At 40.2% G+C, this 9,421-nt stretch overlaps 1 pseudogene; it reads left to right on the top strand.

Annotated features, from left to right (window-relative positions):
- The first annotated feature begins 5,575 nt into the window (after window positions 1–5,575).
- LOC120858989 lies at window positions 5,576–5,693 on the top strand (annotated as a pseudogene).
- Window positions 5,694–9,421: the final 3,728 nt, after the last annotated feature.

The following is a 9,421-nucleotide window of genomic DNA, read 5'->3' as shown; positions in this document are numbered from 1 at the left end:
AAACTTAATGTAGTGTCCTTATGGCAGAAAGTGAAGAGGAACTAAAAAGTCTCTTGATGAAAGTGAAAGAGGAGAGTGAAAAAGTTGGCTTAAAGCTCAACATTCAGAAAACAAAGATCATGGCATCTGGTCCCATCACTTCATGGGAAATAGATGGAGAAACAGTGGAAACAGTGTCAGACTTTATTTTTTGGGCTCCAAAATCACCGCAGATGTTGACTGCAGCCATGAAATTAAAAGATGCTTACTCCTTGGAAGAAAAGTTATGATCAACCTAGATAGCATATTCAAAAGCAGAGACATTACTTTGCTGACTAAGGTCCATCTAGTCAAGGCTATGGTTTTTCCAGTAGTCATGTATGGATGTGAGAGTTGGACTGTGAAGAAGGCCGAGTGCTGAAGAATTGATGCTTTTGAACTGTGGTGTTGGAGAAGACTCTTGAGAGTCCCTTGGACTGCAAGGAGATCCAACCAGTCCATCTTAAAGGAGATGAGCACTGGGATTTCTTTGGAAGGAATGATGCTAAAGCTGAAACTCCAGTACTTTGGCCACCTCATGTGAAGAATTGACTCATTGGAAAAGACTCTGATGCTGGGAGGGATTGGGGGCAGGAGGAGAAGGGGACGACAGAGGATGAGATGGCTGGATGGCATCACTGACTCGATGGATGTGAGTCTGAGTGAACTCCGGGAGTTGGTGATGGACAGGGAGGCCTGGAGTGCTGTGATTCATGGGTCGCAAAGAGTTGGACACGACTGAGTGACTGAACTGAACTGAATGTAGTGTCAGTGGGGGTGTCTGAGTTCAAGAATAGCAGAAGCAATGTAGCAACACATAATTGTCAGCCACCAAATGAATGAAATTATTGTAATGAGCAACAAGACTAGAATGGCCAGCATGGGATACTGACATATTGAAATACACAATAAGGGGGAATAAACCATTAAGTTATTAGACCTAAGAAAACTGGCAGCCAATGAGGTCATTATTTGATTAAAAATAAAAAACAACAAACAGTGGGAGAGCAGAAGGGGATGTCAGTCTATGATTTTCACAGTGGAAAATCTTAATCCAGTTTCCATGCTTGTGATAGGTCATCCAAGAGCAGATAAGGGTAAGTCAGTAACTTAAGCAATACCTGGAAACTAAAACACCCTGATGGTCCCTCATCACCGGAGGAGAACTGGGTCAGGTGATAAATGCATTCTTGGCCTCCATTTGCCTCACAATGGATCCAGTGGGTAAAAGCACCAACGAGTGGTTATTTTTCCACTCATGGGTACCTAGTGAGGATAAAAACAGTTGGCAGCTGATGAAACTTTCACACTGGCTTCCTGTGGAGTAAGAACTAAGACTTTGCTGCTGCTGCTGCTGCTAAGTCACTTCAGTCGTGTGCGACCCCATAGACGGCCTCCTACCAGGCTCCCCCATCCCTGGAATTTTCCAGGCAAGAACACTGGAGTGGGTTACCATTTCCTTCTCCAATGCATGAAAGTGAAAAGTGAAAGTGAAGTCGCTCAGTCGTGTCTGACTCTTCCCGACCCCATGGACTGCAGCCCACCAGGTTCCTCTGTCCGTGGGATTTTCCAGGCATGAGTACTGGAGTGGGGTGCCATTGCCTTCTCTGAAGACCTAAGACTTTACTGTAGAGAAACTGAAGAGCATGGCTTGGACACTGTACACATATCTTTGGCTCAGTTAGAAAATAAGAAGTAATACAATTATTTTAAGTTGAATGGCAGCAATTAGTGCTATTTTCAAACACTTAAAGGAATTAGGTATGATAATCTTATCATGTTGTGGTCAGTTGCTCAGTCACGTCCAATTATTTGCAATTCCATGGACTTTTCCCAGGAAGAATACTGGAGTGGGTTGCCATTTCCTCCTCCAGGGAATCTTCCCAACCCAGGGTTCAAGCCTGTGTCTCCTGCATTGGCAAGCAGATTCTTTACCACTGTTCAATTCAGTTCAGTTGCTCAGTTGTGTCCCACTCTTTGCAACCCCATGGACTACAGCATGCCAGGCTTCCCTGTCCCTCACCAACTCCCAGAGTTTATTCAAGCTAATGTCCATTGAGTGGGTAATGTCATCTAACCATCTCATCCTCTAGCGTCCCCTTCTCCTCCCACCATTAACCGCTCCTAGCATCAGTGTATTTTCCAGTGAGTCAGTTCTTCACATCAGGTGGACAATTGGAGTTTCAACTTCAGCATCAGTCCTTCCAATGAATATTCAGGACTGATTTCTTTTAGGATGGACTGATTGGATCTCCTTGCAGTCCAAGGGATTCTCAAGAGTCTTCTCCAACACCACAGTTCAAAAGCATCAATTCTTCAGCACTCAGCTTTCTTCACAGTCCAACTCTCACATCCATACATGACTACTGGAAAAGCCTTAGCCTTGACTAGATGGACCATTGTTGGCAAAGTAATGTCTCTGCTTTTTAATATGCTTTAGGTAGGTCATAGCTTTTCTTCCAAGGAGTAAGCGTCTTTTAATTTCATGGTTGCAGTCACCATCTGCAGTGATTTTGGATCCCCCCAAAATAAAGTCTGTCACTGTTTACATTGTTGCCCCATCTATTTGCCAGGAAGTAATGGGACCAGATGCCATGATCTTAGTTCTCTGAGTGTTGAGTTTTAAGCCAATCTTTTGACTCTCTTCTTTTGCTTTCATCAAGAGGCTCTTTAGTTCTTCACTTTCTGCCATAAGGATGGTGTCATCTGCATATGTGAGGTTATTGATATTTCTCTCAGCAATCTTGATTCCAGCTTGTGCTTCATCCAGTCCAGCATTTCTCATGATGTACTCTGCATATATGTTAAATAAGCAGGGTGACAACATACAGCCTTGAGGAACTCATTTCCCAATTTGAAACCAGTCTGTTCCATGTCCAGTTCTAGCTGTTGCTTCTTGACCTGAATACAGATTTCTCAGGAGACAGGTCAGGTAGTCTGGTACTCTGGTCTCATGAAGAATTTCCCACAGTTTGTTGTGATCCACACATTCAGAGGCTTTGGCATAGTCAATAAAGCAAAGTAGATGTTTTCCTGGAACTCTCTTGCTTTTCTGATGATGCAATGGATGTTGGCAACCACTGAGCCATTTTGAAATCCATACTATGGATTTATCATATGGTCTTAACGTGTCACATTTCATTCATCAAAATATCCTCTGGATTATAAAATGGCAGAAGATGCCTTTTAGATAACCAAGTGATAGTTCCCATCACAAATAACATACTGAATATGTGTTTGGTTCAGGAACAAATCAACAAATTCTCTGGCACCTTATGCTGCTGTTGTTGAATGTGTTCTTTTCATCCTTAAGGAGAAAGAGGAACAGAACAATTGGTGTTCCTTTGAAAAGGATGGCAATACATCTTCATTGTTTTATGCTACAGCTTGAATTATTTTCTTGTTCTTTGTCACAATCCAGTCCATCACCCTCCTCCCCTCCACCAAAAACAAAAACAAAACGTAATCATCTGGACATTCTATGAAATCTCAAACTGTTCTTTCATACTGATGACATTGTTTTAATTTATTTGGGAAATAGGAAATGGAAAGAAATATGGCAAAGTAAGAGACATGAGCATGAGAGGATATAAAATAAACCCTATGGAGATACAGGGGACTATTTGATACTAGTGAATATTTTAGAGATACAATGATCTAATATATCCCATCCAAGATAAAGAACAAGTCATTACTCTTTGTAACCTCTACCTCTAAGAAAGATGCACAGTGCTTTGTGGTCCTTTAGGACACTGGGGACATTAATAACATACTTAGTGACTCAAAAGACCACTGGTGTAGAATAGGCTACCTGTGGTGGCTCAGACAGTAAGGAAACTGCCTGCAATGCGGGATACCCAGGTTGAATCCCTGGGTTGGGAAAGATCCCTTGGTGAAGGATATGGCAACCCACTCCAGTATTCTTGCTTGGAGAATTCTGGGGACAGAGAAGCCTTGTGGGCTATAGTTCATGGGGTTGCAAAGAGTCAGACACGACTGAGCAACTAACACTTTCATAGAATAGGCTACAGAGAGAGAAAACGCTGCACAGATTCAGGCTTTGGAACAAATGATGTGATAAAATAAAAACTTGTTGTTGTTTGGTTGCTCAGTCATGTCCACTTCTTTTGTGACCCCATGGACTTTAGCCCACCAGGCTCCTCTGTCCATAGGATTTACCAGGCAAGACTACAGGATTGGGGGTGCCATTTCCTTCTCCAGGGAATCTTCTAAACCCAGATAGTGATCTCATGTCTCCTGCATTGGCAGTTGGTTTCTTTATCACCAAGCCACCAGGGAAGCCCTATGAATCTTCAATACCAGGAAACATTTATTTTTTCAAGATATAATCAGATAATTTTATCCCAGTTTGGAATATTATACTGAGATAACCTGAAAGAGATAATTTTTTTTTCACTTGATACTGATATCACCTATGCCTTCATTCTCTTTGCAAAAGATAATGTCTCTAACATTAAAAACAGTGATGCCAATAATAAAATATTCCAGATTCCAAAATATTTTTCTGTATGCATAATTGAATTTTTTGAAAATTGGACTAGGATAAATAGATTCAGGGAAAACAAAACAAAGGAATATGTGGCTGAAGTCAATATGTTTTCTACATAAGTATGAAAAAATTAAAAGAAATATAAATAAAACTAAACTGTCACTGGAATCCTATATTTGAACATTAAACATTACTTATTACTGCAAATCATGAAAATTAAGTGTTTAAATTTGTGTAATAGAATGGACAACACAAAACACAAAGATAATGAAACTTTGGAAATTAGCAGTAATATTTATTTTATATAATACAGTGAAAAATGCTGAATCTATACATATAATAAGATATTCCATCTTTGAGTATTATAAAATGACATTTTATAGTAATAGGTATTGAATCTGAAGGAAAAGTTGACAGTATGTGTGAATTAAGAACAATATCTTTTAGACTACTTTCCCTAGAGAAAAGATTTTTAAGAAAATTTTTTTCTTTAGTTGTATGCTAACCCTTTTAAAATCATAGCAGATATAATCAGTTTCTGAAATGTCCTTTATAACTGTCAAAAAAGATAAGATTACAGATTTGTTCACTCTTCAGAGTGTGATGTCATAAAGTCCCATTTGCTTCAGCAAGAATCATTATTTGTCATTTTTGACAGTGTTTCAACATGATCAGGAAGAGAATCATGGAAATAGTTAAAGGGATAGTTAAGAAATATCCCTGAATTTTCATAGGAAATCTTTCAGAATCCAAAACCCAGACTAAAAATATGTTTTTAGTTAATGCAATTAGAGTTTACTTTAACCATAAAAACTTTTAAAGTATGATTAGAAATACTAACATTTTGTATTAAGAATATTGAATGTGAAATCAGTATGACTGCTCTGTAACTATTTCTGCTATCTTGGACAGGTGATTTAAACTTATACTTCTATTGGGCTTCCCTCCTGGCTCAGCTGGTAAAGAATTCACCTGCAGTGTGGAAGACCTGTGTTTGATCCCTGGATTGGGAAGATCCCCTGGAGAAGGGAACAGATATCCCCTCTAGTCTACGGCCATACTACCCTGAATGCGCTGGATCTCGCCTGATCTTGGAAGCTAAGCAGGGTTGGGCCTGCTTAGTACTTGATGGGAGACCACCTGGCAATAGAAGGTGCTGTAGGCTTTTTGCCTCCCCTTTCCTTTGGGCTTTCCTCTTAGCTCAGTCAGTAAAGAATTTGCCTGCAGTGCAGGAGACCAGGGTTTGATCCCTGAGTCTGGATGATCCCCCTGGAGAAGGAAATGGCAACTCACTCCAATATCTTTTCCTGGAAAATCCCATGGACAGAGGACCCTGCTGGGCTGCAGTCTGGAATCACAAAGAGTCCAGCACGACTGAGCGACTAACAACAGTTTTACTTTCATACCTCAAATTCCTCTTCACTAGAATGAGAATAGGAATATAATAATATTAGTAACATTTATTGAAATCTTGCTTTGTGTCATCTTGCTTGAAAAAAATATAAGTAGATATATAGTTCTTACAACTGGGAAGAAATTACAATTTTTCCTTCATCTGAAAATCCTCATTCAGCAAATGAGGAAACAGAGAGAGTGGCTTTGTAACTTTCCATGGATATTCATTTAGTAAGTATAGTAACTGGGATTCATAATCTGAAGTTCTAATTCCATAGTCTGCTTTTCTAATGATGAAGAAAAAGCTAAACTTTCTTTTTATGAAAGTTATGAAAATAGGGGAATTGTCCTACCATATCATAACTTACCAAAGTTTGCTTAATACTTTGGTTCTCCTCTAATATTTCCTTTCTCCACAAATAATATTGCCATATTTCCAGTTGTGTAATCCAAAATTCTGGAAATCATTTTTATCACCCCTTCTCTCTTTCTTCATAACTATTCCATCACCATATCATATTAAGTTTAACTGACTTAGAATCATCTTCTGTGCTTCTATATGGACATTTTTCTAGATAAAATTATCATCATCTCCCACCTATACTACTGCAATCTACTTTTTTTTTTTAACTTTTAAAAATTTAAAAACTTTTTAATTGGAGGATAATTGCTTCACAGTGTTGTATTGGTTTCTTCTGTACAACAAACATGAATCAACGATAAGCATATATATATATATATATATATATATATTTATATAGTTGCAGAAACCAGTAATTGAGAAACCAAGCACCACACTCGGAGAGTCAGAGAACTCAGGTTTATTATGCCAGCGGACCCAGAGGAGTTACCACTCCAAGCTCTGAGCCTCGAACAAAGGGGTTACAGGGTTTTAATAGACAGATTATAGTGGGAAACACTAGCTGCTAATAGGCTGGTTTAAACTAAGGGTTTTTTTGTGCACAGGAACAGCAGTCAAGATGGGAAGGGAACTGCCTGGCCTTTACATGGACAGGCATGATCAAGTAGGTTTGCAGGGGCTGGGCAGTTGCAAAAAGCAGGGCAAGGGTGAGTGAGGTAAGCTCCAGTTCCTAGTACTGTAGGTCCGCACTTTCTGAGACTACGTGACCTACATGATTCAGACTTTGCAAGGAGCAAGCTAAGTTATGGAGGCAGAAGGAGCAGGAGGTGATGTAAAATTTTAACTTTTCCTCTTCATTCCCCCCTCTTGATGCTTCTATCACTCATTGTAGAAAGCATCATCTCATATTTTTGTAGGACATTCAGAGCTCCCCATCGTTGAGGGGGCTATACTGAGCTATTACCATTTGTAACTTTATGGATTCAATCCAAGAGGTTATAAACTGGGTAATTGCATTGAGAATACAAGGGCCAAAGAAGAGCATGGCAAAGAGCATGAAGAGAGGCCCTGTTAAATTGAGAAGCCAAGATGCCCAGCTCCAGATATTGTTCCAATTACCCCAGGAATTAGCTAGTTTCTCTCTCCTTTTTATGATTTGTTCCCTTAGCTGTTGGGCCATGTTCCTGACTATTTCTGATTGATTTACATAAAAGCAGCACTCCATTTAAGAAGGGGCATAGTCCTCTCTTTTCAGCTGTCAGTAGATCTAGACATCTCCTATTCTATAAAACCACCTCAGCCAGGGAGTCTTGTTGGTCCCGTAATGAAAAGCACAGCAATAATATCAATTAGGGATAGACACCAGGATCGACAATGAAAATCCATTGATATTTCGATAGCCGGATCCTCAAGCTTCTGCCGTGCTTTAACCAGCCAGCTGCTGGAATGTGGCTGGAGCAAGAAGAACCCTCAAGCTTCTGCTGTGCATTGACTAGTCAGCCTCCGGAGTGACTAGAGAGGGGCTCAGCGTCCTTCATGGGTGAGGACCGTTGTCTTTGGAACCTGACCTTGAGGGGGTCTTTGGGGTCCCGAACTGCTTTCCAGGTGTCCTCATCACAGGAAGCTGCTGCCTTCTTGACTGTGGTGTGGTGGATCCAAGTGATGACACCTGTAACTTTAACAGCAGTAGAGGTTGCCAGGACGACAGTGTGAGGGACTGTTCAAACTGGCTGAAGTGGTTCCTTTTTCCAGTCTTTAACCCATGCCTCATCTCCTGGCTGATAGGGATGAACCCAATTGCCCAAAGGAATGGGCGTCCTTTCTAAGGTTTATCTGGCAACATGACGGAAGACTTTTCCCAGGGCTTGAAGGTGTTGGGACATCTCCAGGTCAGCTAGTTGCTGGTGGTCTACTGTGAGCTTTTCTATCACTGGGGGTGGCCTCCTGTATAAGATTTCAAAGGGAGAATAGCCTGAAGACCTCAGGGTGCATTTTTGGAGAGAGATGAGAGTCCACGGAATGATAAGGCAACTTGTTCCAGCATTGTCTCAGTGTTGGCCAGGGAATATTCTTGTCATACTACTACTTGGAGAAAGTCCAAGAAAGTCATACTACTACTACTAGTAAAAGTCTCTGGACCATACCTATCTTACTAGTCTCTTGGTCCAGGAAAATATTTCCTCTTGTTGCTTCTTCTCATATCTAGAGTTACATTATTATAATTATTGATCTCATATGGAACTGTATATCAGCTTTTTATCACAGGCTCAGTCACACATTTGGTAACATAAGAAATAATCTTTTGAAACAAGCTGCATAGAAAATGTGGAGAAGGAAATGGCAACCCACTCCAGTACTCTTGCCTGGAAAATTCCATGGATAGAGCAGCCTGGTAGGCTACAGTCCATGGGGTTGCAAAGAGTTGGACACGACTGAGTGACTTTACTTTCTTTCTTTCTATGGTTTCTTTTGGAGAAGGAAACGGCAACCCACTCCAGTGTTCTTGCCTGGAGAATCCCATGGATGGAGGGGCCTGGTGGGCTGCAGTCTATGGGGTTGCAAAGAATTGGACACAACTAAGCAACTAACACACAGATAGAAAATGATACAGCTAGCAGTTATCAGTAAGGTCATAAGCAATAATTTAAACACAGAACTTTCATTGGGTATAGCCCAGTATACCCCAGGTCATCTGAATCAGTTAAATGATTATAGCCAAGTGTTCATCTCCTAGTTGTACATCAAGGAGCATCTGACCTTTATCCAAAGATTGGTTACTGAGATAAGCTTTAGAAACAATCTTAGAGTGTCCTTTTTTAATAAATTAATTAAACCTTTTAGCAATATACTATAACAAGGAACTATTTCACAAGTGAGTCTTAGTAATCACAGACCTTAATTAACAAAACGTAATATTCGTGAAACATAATTTTTTTCCTTTTTGCAGAACTCACTGTAAGGGCATTAACACGTAGCCAGGGAAGGCTTTAACACATCAAATAAAAATGAAGTCTGTCAGGGATCTGGGAAAAGCCAAGTGGCTGTCTTATATTTCCCATAGCCCTGGCTCTCGGATTTTTAGCTGTTGTTTATCCATTTTTAATTTCTTGATTTAGGAGCAGACTATTGCCATGTTT

Source organism: Oryx dammah, unplaced genomic scaffold (assembly GCF_014754425.2).
Source record: "Oryx dammah isolate SB20612 unplaced genomic scaffold, SCBI_Odam_1.1 HiC_scaffold_29, whole genome shotgun sequence".
Taxonomy (NCBI): Eukaryota; Metazoa; Chordata; class Mammalia; order Artiodactyla; family Bovidae; genus Oryx; species Oryx dammah.
Note: the sequence above shows the minus strand (reverse complement) of the source record. Positions and strands in the feature narration are given on the sequence as shown.